The following is a 13,715-nucleotide window of genomic DNA, read 5'->3' as shown; positions in this document are numbered from 1 at the left end:
AAGTCCTTGTTTCTATAGATTGTCTTTGTAAATTTCTGTTTTATGACACTCTTGGGTTCTTTCTTCTTTCTTTCTTTATTTATTCTTTCTTCTCTTATAGAACCCCCACTTAATATTTCTTATAGTGCTGGCTTGGTGGTCACATATTCTCTTAAACCTTACTGGTCTTGGAAGCTCTTTATCTCTCCATCCATTTTGAATGTCAACCTTGCGGGATAAAGTATTCTTGGCTGCATGTTCTTCTCATTTAGTGCCCTGAGTATGTCTTGCCAGCCCCTTCTGGCTTGCCAGGTTTCTGTTTACAGGTCTGACGTTATTCTTATGGACCTTCCTCTGTATGTAAGGAATCTTTTCCCCCTAGCCGCTCTGAGATCTCTTGTCTAAAATTATGATTCATCAGTCTTGTAATCAGGTGCCTCGAGATCGTTCATCTTGGGGGTTGGTCTTTCTATCTCTAGGACACGAACATTGGGTCCATTCCCCATATTGGGAGAATTGGGTTAGGCCGCTGCCTTCGGCTCAGGTCATGATCTCAGAGTCCTGGGATCGAGTCCCGCATCGGGCTCTCTGCTCAGCGGAGAGCCTGCTTCCCTCTCTCTCTCTCTGCCTGCCTCTCCATCTACTTGTGATTTCTCTCTGTCAAATAAATAAATAAAATCTTTAAAAAAAATAAATAAATAAAAAATAAATAAAAAATAAAAAATAAAAATAGAATTTTTTCAGCTATATCTTCTGGTCTTCTTTCTTTCTCCACCCGCTCAGGGATCCCAATAATTCTGACACTGGAACATTTCATGGCATCACTTATTTCCTTAATTCTGTTTTCATGGCTTCTAAGCTGTTTGTTCCAGGGCTTCTCCTGATCCTTTTTCTCTATCAGTTTGTCCTCTAGATCACTAATTCTATCTTCTGACTCAGTTACCGTAGCTGTTAGAGTGTTTAGATTAGATTGGATCTCATTGATAGCATTTTTAACTTCTTCCCGAGTGCCTCTCACTTCTGCCTTAATCGGATTCCAGGTAGTCACTAATGGTTTTCTCCAACCTAGCCATTGCCTAGATAATTGTTACCCTGAATTCCCTTTCAGACATACTGTTTATGTCCATATCCAGTAGCTCGGATGGAGAGGGCACAGTCTCTGAATTTTTCCTCTGTTGGGTGTTCCTCCTCCTAGTCATTTTGGTGAGAGGTGGTTGAGGGGATGTGTAGCTGAATATATGAACTGCGATCCAGGCAGGGTGCACCCTGGAATGCTTCTGAGCAATCTGAAGTCACCACCAAAAAGAAAGAAAAAAAAAGAGAGAAAGAGAAAGAGAGACAGAAAAAAAAAAAAAAAGACCCAGCCAGAATGGGCCCCAAAGGTAAGATATATAAGGTATACAAACAAAAACGGACGAACAAAAAGAGAAACAAAAAGTAAATGACAAGGCGCCTGGGTGGCTCAGTGGTTTAAGCCTCTGCCTTCAGCTAGGGTCATGATCTCAGGGTCCTGGGATCGAGCCCCATATCGGGCTCTCTGCTTGGCGGGGAGCCTGCTTCCTCCTCTCTCTCTGCCTGCCTCTCTGCCTACTTGTGATCTCTCTCTATCAAATAAAAAAAAAAAAAAAAAAGTAAATGACAAGGAAAAAAAAAAAAGATCCCAGCCAAAATGAACCCCAAGGATGAGATTTATGTAATCCCAGAACAAAAACAAATACACAGAAACACTGACAGAAGAAGAAGATGGGAGGGTGGTTATAAATCCTTGATGTGGGCGAGGAAGGTTATTTTGATTCTTACTGGGTGTATCTTGATATCTTTGTTAAAAGACTCAACTTTCCAGAGATAAAGGGAGATTAAAAGTGGTTTATATATAGGGGTAGTATTGATTAGGGAAAGAGGATTACCTTGAAGCTTATATCTATATGATCTATATGTATATTAAAAAGAAATAAAACAGAAAAGAAAAAGAAAAATACAGGTATATGTATGAAAAAAGTTCAAGTTAAAAGGTTATTGTGGGGGACGCCTGGGTGGCTCAGTTGGTTAAGCAGCTGCCTTCGGCTCAGGTCATGATCCCAGCGTCCTGGGATCAAGTCCCACATTGGGCTTCTTGCTCGGCAGGGAGCCTGCTTCTCCCTCTGCCTCTGCCTGCCATTCTGTCTGCCTGTGCTTGCTCTCTCTCCCTCTCTCTCTGATAAATAAATAAAATCTTTAAAAAAAAAATAAGGTTATTGTGGAATATGTTGTATTAAACCTCTAGTTGTAATGGTAAATAGGTTAAAAGAAATTAAAAAGGACAAGAATAGTGAGAATGAATAAAAAATAAAAGTAGTGGAACACCTGGGTGGCTCAATCAGTTAAGCGGCTGCCTTCGGCTCAGATCATTGTCCTGGCGTCCTGGGATCGAGTTCTGCATTGGGCTCCTTGCTCTGTGGGGAGTTTGCTCCGCAGAGAGCCTGCTTTTCCCTCTGCCTCTTCCTGCCACTCTGCCTGCCTGTACTCTTATCTCTCTGACAAATAAATAAAATCTTAAAAAAAATATATATATAGTACAATGAAATATACAGGTTTTAGGACAGTACCGGGAGCTAAATTGTTTTCCCCTGATATTGGGGTTTTACAGTTTTATGGGGACCCAGTGGTGGTTGTCCTCTGGTTCTTTTGCTCCTTCTTTTGGCTGGCTTTCTGGGGCAGGGGCCTGCCGTGTTGTTTTTCAGTTGGTCTTGCTTGGGTTGAGTCCTCCTGCTCCCTGTCAAGGGGCTGGGCTCTGTGGAAACCGGTTTTTCAGGCTTTTGTTCTCTGGAGGTTTTTGTTATTTGGTAGCTTTTTGCGGCTTTTCAGAGGTTTAGTCCGCAGCAGAGACCCCCTCCCCCCCCATGGTCTCTCCCCCGGGTGGCCTTAAGCACCCGCCTGTCCCTGCGCCCCCGTGCCATAACTGGGAGGGATGTTGGTCTAGGGAGTCTGCTGCTGGTGGCTGCCTTTGCCTGGACTGCTGTCTGGGGTAGTTCTTTCAAGTCCAGGTTGGGAGTGTTCAGACTCTCTGCCAGTCCTATAGACCACCGGCTAGCACCCATAGGGAACACTCTCAGGCGCGGTTGGGGAGCATTTTTCAGATCCTGGTCGCACAGTGAACACAAATGCAAAAGGCTATGGTTCTAGAGAGTGCCCACCAGACTCCCTTAAGCTTCGCAACCCTGGGGGCTCTGGGACCAGGAACTGGAGGCTCCTCTGCTGACGGACTTTCTCTGGCACCGGTGGTTGCCGGCAGTGGCCAATCTGGGTCCAGGGCTTAGGCCTGCTGGTGACTGCCCAATTCCTCCAGTTGCTCTTTAAGATCTTTTGCTCTTTTTGAGTGCTTTTAACTAGACTCCAAGTCAATGCTTGTCCCCAATCACAGGGCACTTTTGTATTGGGGTATTACTTTCCAATGGGTTGCTTCTGGTGACTCCCTCCTCCTTCTTTTTATCCTCTGATATCAGTCCAATCATTCCTAGTATGCTTTACCTGTCCACTGGTGTCTTCTGCCCCTGTAGGGATTCAGAAGTGTATAATCCTATATCTCAAACTGGTTTCATGGGTGTTCAGAGTGTTCTGGTAGATAATTAGCTCACTTCAGGGGACTGGTTGAAACAGGGTCTCCTACTTCTCTGCCATCTTACACAAAATTCTGTATTTATTTATTTAAAGATTTTATTTACTTATTTTAGAGAGAGAGTGTGAGGGAGGGAGGAGCAGAGACAGAGAGGGAGAGAGAGAATCCCAAGCAGACTCCACACTGAGTGCAAGGCTAAATACGAGGAGCCTGAGATCATGACTTGAGCCAAAATCAGGAGTCAAGACACTCAACTGACTGAGCCACCCAGGGGCCCCAGTTCTATTTTTTATTTTTGAGGAACCTCCATGCTGTTTTCCTTAGTGACTGCACCAGTTTACATTCCCAGCAATGGTTCATGAGGGTCTCTTTTCTCTACATCCTCACCTATACTTTGTTATTTTAAAATTAATTTTCAAGGGGCGCCTGGGTGGCTCAATGGGTTAAGCCTCTGCCTTCGGTTCAGGTCGTGATCTCAGGGTCAGGATCGGGTCCTACATCAGGCTGTCTGCTTGGCAGGGAGCCTGCTTCCCCCTCTCTCTCTGCCTGCCTCTCTGCCTACTTGTGAGCTCTCTCTCTGTCAAATAAATAAATAAACTCTTTTTAAAAAATTAATTAAAAATCTATTGTCAGGATCCAGTAAGAAATTAAATTATCAGGATTTAGTAAGGTAATTAAGTAATAGCAGTGGGAACAAAGAATATTGAGAAGAAATAAAAGACAGTGATGTGTCAGTTCAATAGTGTTTGGTAACTAGATGTGAGGGGTGAGAGGAAACAAGTCCAAGTGGCTTCAAATTTCTGACTTGGACATCCAAGTGGACTTTGTTCTTATTCATCAAGATAATAAATAGAAGAACAGATTTGTCAGAGGAGTGAGAGGCTGGTTCTTTGTCCAGTGTGTTGAATTTGAAATATTGACAACAGATGGTGTTATGTAAATGGACAATGAATATATGAGTATGGACCTCAGGTAGTAGATCTGAGATTTGGGAGACCTAACTTTTATGTGATTGTTGAAACTGTGGTTGTGAATGGGTTAGGTCCCTAAGAGGAGACTAGAGCTGTGACTGGAACTCTGAGAAATACCAACAAGGAAAGGCTGAGAATCATTGCATGAGTCATTAGAATATATGTTTATCATAAGCGGTTACTCACTTTTCAGAATTATCCTTATGTATCAGTAGAATTTATTTTGAACTATTAGATTAAAATGCAAAATTTCTACAACAGAATTACTTTGAAGTGGATAGTAAAATAATGGTGATGTCTAAAGTCAGGCTATAACTCATGTAAGCTATTTTAAATGTTATCTATAATATAGATGGGGGCATGTGCATATATATCTGAGTAAATAGCATTTCAGAGGCATAAACAAGTGAGCCATAAGAGTCTCTCCTCAACTAGGAATCATTTCACACCTCATAAAATACTGGGACTAGGAGGTGTCTTAGATCATCTGCTACAAACTCTTTGTTTTTTAGATGAGGAAAATGAGAGGTGTTAAAGGTTTATCTAAATCACAGACCTAGGTGGTGGCATTTTCTTGATAGCTATTGGTTGGGTAATCCTTTTGGCTCCCAGATGCTGCCTGCAGTTCCATGGCTTCCTGGCTCCATGGATGGTTTACAACAATGATGTTTCCTTTCTTCCAAGTCAGCAGGAGTATGTCTCTGCCTAGATCTAGATTTATCAGCCCATACTGATAATCTCCCTACTGATTAACTCAAAGCCCACTGATTAATAACCTGACTTTGGGGGTACATTCCATTATATTCATAGGTGCTGCCATCACTCAAGGAGAGGGAATTAAATAAGGCATATTTACAGGAGGCAGACAGAATTCTGCCTCCCACACAGGATTTTTGTCCTCCCAAGCATGACACAGACCTGAAACATACTTTACTCATTTGGTATCTTCACCAGTCTTAACTGTTGTTCCCTATAGTTTGTTTGCCTTTTGTTGTAAAAGAAAAATATGTTTTTATTTATATTTAATTATCAGTTCAGTATTCAATGTCAGTATCAAAGATCACTATCATTATTCAGTTCAATCAAAATTACTAAATTTGCCATTATATTTTCTCCATACCTGTTTTTTCAGTACCTTGTGTTTCCATTTGAACTTGCTTTTCTTGCTGAAATACATCTTTTAGTTCTCTTAGTGAAGCTCTGTGGTTCATAAACTCTATTAGCCTTTGTCTGAAATTTTTTTATTTTGCCATCCCTCTTGGATAATTAATTGGTTGCAAAATTCTAGGTTAACGGATATTTTCCCTCCCTTTCCTCTTTGTTCCCTCATTCCTTACTTTCTTTTACCTCCCCTTAGCAAGTACTTTGAAAATACGACGCTGTTGTCTTTTGGCATCTCCTTCAGTCTAGTTTTTTTTTCCTTTTCTTTTTCTGCTCTTGGGCTTTTAGGATTTTCTTTTTATCCTTAATTTTGTGCAAGTCTGTTCCAAAGTTTTCTGTGAGTTTTTATAGTCAGGTTTATTGAGGTATAACTTATACACAGTAAGATTCACCTTCTCAGACATAGTTTAGTGAGTATGGATGAACAGATACAGTCATGTAGCCACCACCAAAATCAGCATACACAACATTTCCATAATCTCTAAACCTTGCTTCATGTCCCTTTGTATTTATTCCCCTCCCCTTTGCATCTGCTCCTGGCAACTATCAATTTGGTTTCATTCCCTATAGTTTTGTATTTTCCAGAAGGCTTTATAAGTAGAATCACACGTTTGTATTGGTTTATTTCATTTAGCATAATGCTTTTGAGATTCATCCATATGATTGTGTGTATGTATGTATTGTACTTTATACATTTACATGCAATGTATGAAAAGTTTCAATTATTCTGGATCCTTGCCAGCACTTGATATTGCCTCTAAAAGAAAAAAACAACAACAACAACTTTATTTTTGCTTTTTTAATGAGTGTGTTGTGGCACCTCATTGTAATTTTAATTTGCATTTCCTTAATGACTAATGATATGAACATTGTTTCATATGCTTATTTATCATCTGTAGCTCTTCTTTTGTCCATTTAAAAATGAGTTTTATTTGGGCGCCAGGGTGGTTCAGTGAGTTAAAGCCTCTGCTTTCAGCTCTGGTCATAATCCCAGGGTCCTGGGATCGAGCCCCACATTGGGCTCTCTGCTCAGCGGGGAGCCTGCTTCTCCCTCTCTCTCTGCCTGCCTCTCTGCCTACTTGTGATCTCTGTCTGTCAAATAAATAAATAAATCCTTTTAAAAAAATAAAATAAAAATCGAGTTTTCTTAATGAGTTTTTAGTACTTTATAAATTTTGGAGATAAGTCCTTTATCAGATAGTGCATTTTGCAAATATTATATTCCAGGACATGTGGCTTGTGTTTTCATTTTCTTAACTGTCTTTTGAAGAGTATAAGTTTTAAACTTTGATGAAGTCCAGTTCACTGGTTTTTCTTTTATAGTTTATACTTTAGTTTCTTAAGAAATATTTACCTTAACCCAAAGTCACAAAAATTTTCTCCTGTATTTTCAATCTGAAAGTTTTATAGTTGTTAACTCTTACATATAGATCTATAATTCATTTTGAGATAATATTTGCACAGGGAGTGAGGTGTTGCTAAGAACAGGTAAGAACAGGTTGGCAAGAACAGGTAAGAATTACCTGTTCTCTTCAGGATTCTTCTAGCTGAACTAAAAATCATCTTGACAAGAGACAGATCAACAGGAGAAAATCAAATTTAATTCATACATATGGGTAATCCATACAGACATGGAAATTCGAAAGACAGGCAAGGTGGGGTGTATATGTTATTCTGAACTAAGGAGAAGGGGTGGGCAGGGGTCTGGGACGTCAGAGGGAAGGAATACAATTCACTGGAAGATGAAAATGAGCAAATGTTTCAAATATTTTTGGGGCCACCCAGAAACAATGTGACAGAGAAAACTTGGATCAGACAGGCCTGGGTAGGTTCCTCCATATATGCCATACCTAGTTCATAGTATAATGTAATTATATTGTAGGTAGCTCTCTTCCCAGACCAGGTCCTTTATTTAAATTTTTTGTAGGCAGTTGTGTGGAAGGTAAAGAACTGTTCCTAAATCTGCTGGGTTTTAATAGGTTTTTAACTCAAATTAATCTTCATGGCAAAGTGGCCCATCTGAGGGGCAGCCTGCCCTTGGCCCCTACAGAGGTACAGAGGTAAAGCTCAAAAGTTTTTTTTTTTTTTTTCTTATGGACATCCAGTTGTTCAGCACAATTTGTTAAAAAGACTATCCTTTGCCACTGAATTACCTTGTTACTGTTTTTGAATATTAGTTTGTATTCTGTGTATAGGTCTCTTTCTCTCTTATTCCATTGATCTGTATGTGTACATATATGGGGATTTAGTTTTATTTTTGCTACCTAGTGCCAAAAGTGTAGTTTTGATCTCAAAATACACTTCTTTCTTTCATTTGGAAAATTCTTGGTTATTATCTCTTTGAATATTACTTCTCTTTCATTTCCAACATTTTCTTCTTTTGGAACTCCTTTTTCATGTTGGAACCTCTGAAATCAGTCTTGATCTCTGAACTATTGTTTGGGTAATTTTTCTTTGCCTTTTGTGCTGGATCCTGGAGTACATTCTCTCTTCAAAAAACTCATTAATTTAAGAGGAATATTAATGTGAACTGATTAATATTTACATGGACATAATAAGGTTACACTGTTATTAATTTTCAGCTTTTAGATTTAACTTTGGAACAAGGCAAGTAGATAATTAAAATTATAAACACTGACTGTAGATATTAACCTTGCAAGTGAAATCATTTTTTTTTTAATTTTTAAATTTTTTTATGAACATATAATGTATTATTAGCCCCAGGGGTACAGGTCTGTGAATTTGCCAGGTCTACACACTTCACAGCACTCATTATATCACATACCCTCCCCAATGTCCACAACCCCACCACCCTCTCCCTATCCTCCTACCCCTGGTCACCCTCAGTTTGTTTTGTGACAGTAAGAGTCTCTCATGGTTTGTCTGCCTCCCGATCCCATCTTGTTTCATTTATTCTTTTCCTACCCCAAACCCCGCACGTTGCATCCACTTCCTCATATCAGGGAGATCATATGATCTTTCTCTGATTGACTTAGTGAAATAATTTTTATCTTTGAAAAATGCTTTTTGTTCCCTTTCAGTCATTTGTAACTTAATGTTTGTAGACATGTTTATCTTCTCTCAGAGGTTCTTTGGGTATCCTAAATCTAATCCTGAATTGAGAGTATATTTGTGTAACATAGTAATGGGTATGAAGACCCAATTGAAGCTACTTTAAACCTTCTGGAGGTTTCTCACTACAATTAGAATAAACTCCAAATGCCTTTGGCCAATAAGATCCTATTTGATTTAGTCTAAAGATTTCTTTGACTTTATCTTTTACTACTCCTTAGTTGCTTTAGCTACATTGATCACCTTTGTGACCTTTGAACCCATCAAACCCATTTCTAACTATTGGCTTTTGTACTTACGTTCCTAGACCTGGAATGCTCTCCTTTGTAGATCTTAACTGGTTGGTATCTTCTCTTCATTCAGGTTTGATCTCAAATATTTCTGCCTCAAAGCATTTTTCCCTGACCCTCTTAGCTAAAGAAGTGTTTTGTCCCCTTTTCTACCAGTCTTTTACATTACCTTCCTTGTTTTATTTTCTTCAAAACATTTATCTCTAACTTTACTAACTGATGTTGTTAATTTGTCTTCCTCCTTTAGAATATAAGCTCTGTGAGGGCAAGACTTATCTCTCTGGCTCAACTCTGTGTACCAGCCTTTAGAACTAATAGTCTGGCACATTGAAGAAGCTTAATAAAAAGAACCTGTGGATTGAAGGAATCAATAAATTGATATGATGTCACTAGGAAGTATTTTGTTTGTCATTTTGTGGAGAAGTACCTGGAGGCAATGAATTCTGAGAGAACGCTTCTATTAATAAAAATGCCATACTTCTTATTCCTGACTTCTTGTTCCCACTGGGACTTGGAAACAAGAGTAAATTCTATTGAGGTCAACCTAGGAGTGTTTCTGAGACCCCAGTGTCTCCGGTCCTTGAGAAAGAAATACCAGGGGTCACTCATGCAGATTACTTGGGAACTTTCTATAATTTAATATCTTTGAAAAAAAAAACTACTAAAATCTTCCTTATTTTGTATCTTTAAATTGTAGTCACTTGGGTTAACCCAGATGAACTTTTGGTTAATTTAAATTTCTTATAGAGGGGTGCCTGGGTGGCTTAGTTGTTAAGCGTCTGCCGTCAGCTCAGGTTATGATCCCAGGATCCTGGCATTGAGCCCCGCATAGGGCTCCCTGCTTAGCGGGAAGCCTGCTTCTCCCTCTCCCATACCCCCTGCTTCTGTTCCCTCTCTTGCTATGTCTCTCTCTGTCAAATAAATAAGTAAAATCGTCAAAAAAATAAAACAAATTTCTTATGTAGATTTATCAAAAGGCAAAATAAATTTTAAGGTACTATATTACTAATGTGTCGGTTATTAATAAGCTGCAATCATTTTTGAATTTTATTTTTATTAATTTTATAATGTCACTAATAAAATTATAGGCCTCAAATACAATGGAGTTTGATTTTTTATTTTTTAAAATGGAGGTTTATCTCAGTCTAAGAATATAGGTGCGTACTCCCTATTGACTTAGAAAGAAATGTATTTAGATATTTTTAAACCACCATCTCTTGCCAATTTTCCATCCCCGCCAAGTATTTAGAAGAAAAATTATAGGTGGATTAGAGAAGAGGGGAAAAAAGAGATTTTAAAATAGTAGTCTCCTAAAGAATATAAATAATTGATAAGACATGTATTAAAAAATGATAGGTGTCCTGTAAATATTTGTGGAATGACTGGGACTCTATCAGGTTTTGTGCATCTTAGAAAATATTCTGCTAATATGTGTATCTTTATTTCTTTTTTGGACCAGTATCACAATATATATCCTAGGGTAAATGTGTAATTGATCGATCAATGTCCAGTAATTGTTTCATATTTTAGTGGCTTGCTGTTATTTCTCATGGCCATAAAAATTCACTGCTTATAGTCTTTAGTATTGCTGAAGCAGGTCACTTTTTTAGCTTTAAAATAGGAAAAAAAAAATGTTTCCTAACCCATGTGTTTCCAGGGAAGGAGGAACTTCATTGGTGTTTTCATCATCATCAATAATTTTTTTGTATTGTTTTTCCAGTTAAAGATTTTATATCATGGTTTGGATTTTCAGTCTTTTTTTAATAATTAACTGAATCTTTTTGGTAAGTTAAATTTAGTTTGTATCTTTTTAGAAAAGGAGCCATGGTATTGCTGCCTTTGCAAAGTAATTTTTCAGACAATGAGAAAGTAATATGGACTATTTATGAAGAACTGATTTAAGACTAATATCTAGTATTTATTTATTTTATTATTTTAAAAGATTTATTTGAGAGAGACACGAGTGTGCATGCTCAGGGTGGGGCAGAGGGAGAAGGGGAGAGAGTCTTAAGCAGACTCCCTGCTAGGTATGGAGCTTGATGCGGGGCTCAGTCTCACAATCCTGAGATCACGACCAGAGCTGAAATCCACAGTTGAATGCTTAATGGACCGCACCACCCAGTTGCCTCTCTAGTATTTTTTGAGCACTCAGTATGTGCTAGGCCATATTTATTGTTTTATGTGAACTATTTCATTTGTTCTCAACTACAACTCTGTGATTCATACTGTTCTTGTCCCCATTTTACATATGAGGAAACTGAGAGGTACCAAGGGTCTAAGTAACTTGCCGAAAATCAAACACATAGTTGATTAGTGGCTGAACCCAGGTTTGAATTCAGCTGTGTCTTTTCTAAATCCCATGTTTTAAAAAAGCTGTAAACTGCCTTTTGAACTTTTTGAAGTTACATGGTAAATCTTACAGATGCTTTAAACTGAGGAAATGACCTTTTCTGAAATACTCCTGCTTAACTGTAGTTTACTGTCTTACAAAGAACACCAAGGGACTATCTACATTCTTTTGATAGTTTGAGGTTTAGTTATATGTTAATATTCACGATATTACTATTTCTTGAACCATTTATTTGGAAATTGTTCCATTCAAGTTAGTTGGATAAACATGCTTTGAAACAAAAGGAAGCTGTTGCTAGATACAAAGTTGTATTTGAATCGAATTTGAAGGTGGCTGTAAGCACTTTGAAGAACAAGTTAAAATTCCAAATTTAAGATGGAAAATTGCAGATTACTACATGTATATGTATATATTTTAAAGATAGTATGATATATGGAAAGACTAGGAGATTGAAGATCTGCTTTCTAGATCTTACTTTGCTGCTTATTTTATCTTGTGTCTTTTGAGAGTCACTTCACCTCTACTCCTAACCTTCAGTTTCTTTACCTATAAAATAAAAATCCAGAAGTTCAGAGAAATGACACCTGCTGTTGATCTGATGATTATCTGATCAAAGTCATGGGAAATTGCTTTGTAAGCTATTGATATAAAACCTTTGATATACTTGTCAGGTCATTTAAGCTCAGAAGCAAGAATTTGTATCTATTTTATTTATATGGATTCCATAGTGGTCTTGGGGCATATAGAATTAATTCAGTGGATTCATTGTATTGAATGTTTCCATAGTGAAATACATGTATAAACAAATCTATAATAGACTATATGAGTTCAAGAGCCCCAGATTAAATTTTCAGTGAAAGCCTGTCTTTGTCAAATTCTCATACCGAGTGTTTTATTTTTGCTGGTATCTATACCTGTGGAATGCAACTTGCTTATAGATAAGATGGTATGTAACAATCTGAATTAAATCACTCACTAAGATTGATAGAGACTTACCTTAAAAAAATTTTTTTGAAGAAGATAGATGCTTACAGGATAACATATATTTTATAATATAAAGGGGCATAGTGAGGAATCTGCACGTGATTGAGACAGGGAGGAGGAGGTTGTTAGGTGGTAGAAGCAAAAAGGTAATATCTGGAAAAATAACCAGTAATAGATTATCCAAACATAATCCAGTCTCTAATAGGGAAATCCCCAAAGGGATGATGAATGAATGTTTTGAGCACCAGGCCAACATAGTTTTCACCTTTGAGTTGTATGCACTAGGCCAATCTAAAGAAACATAAAACATTATGCTCTCATTAGAACTTTAGAGGAATGATACTGTGTACTGTACATTATGGATGGAAAAAATATCTTCCATCTCTTTTGCCTCCCATTCTTCTCCTCCCCCAGATTAAAAGATGAAAATTGATACAAATCTTATTCTAAAATCTTTGATAAAGCAAAGATAAGACTATAATACTTGGCTGATCATTATATGTATATGTAGATTATAACAATAATAGCTGCAAGTTTATGAGAACACGTTGTGTGCCATGATGCTGTTAGGCATTTTGGAGAAATTGTATCATTTATTCTTCACAACAGGTCTGAAATTTGTAATTTTCCTCATTTTACATAGTTATACTTGTCCCCAAATCACATAATAGTGATTGAACTAGTATTCAAACCCATACCTCTGTGACTCCACAATCTGAGATTTTTTTCTTTTTTCCCAAAATACCATACCGCTTCCTGGATATGGGATTTTTTTGGTTTGTTTGTTTTTATAGATCTGGCCCAGAAGATCAAATGTGCAGCCAGATTTGGTTAATCCTGGGGCAAGAGTACTGCCCGTAAATGTCTTTGGCAGATGATGATGTTCAGGTGAACATGGCTCTCAGCTTCTCCAAGTTTTGTGGGGAGTTGTTTTCATCACTTGTGGACCCTACTATCAGCATAGCTTCCTACTTCCCTCAAGGAATCAGTGAGCCATCATTGAACTGTTCTGTGAACAGACTCTAGTTTTCCAGGAAAGTAAGCGTTAAGTTTGCTGATGATGATTTCTGCATTTGCTGTTACTGCTTTCAGAAATATCAGAAGACATTTACACATGGCTAGGGAACCTATCTACTGTTACGAGACAGCTCCTGTTGGGAAGTTCTTTTGTAATTCTAAACTGAGGAAAATGTCTTCCTAATTAAAGGCTGATTTGTCACTGTTTCGTGTAAAAAAATTTGAGTTAGGAAGTGCTTAGTCAAGAGCTTTTGCAGCTAGAAGAAAAAAAACTAATATGAATTTAAATAAACGCT

General features: G+C 37.8%; 1 protein-coding gene across 4 annotated transcripts in view; it reads left to right on the top strand.

Annotated features, from left to right (window-relative positions):
- ZFYVE9 (zinc finger FYVE-type containing 9) overlaps positions 1–13,715 on the top strand; it is a 195,222-nt gene that overhangs the window by 129,857 nt on the left and 51,650 nt on the right. The gene's annotated exons all lie outside the window — the stretch shown is intronic.

Source organism: Mustela erminea, chromosome 10 (assembly GCF_009829155.1).
Source record: "Mustela erminea isolate mMusErm1 chromosome 10, mMusErm1.Pri, whole genome shotgun sequence".
Classification (NCBI taxonomy): Eukaryota; Metazoa; Chordata; class Mammalia; order Carnivora; family Mustelidae; genus Mustela; species Mustela erminea.
Note: the sequence above shows the minus strand (reverse complement) of the source record. Positions and strands in the feature narration are given on the sequence as shown.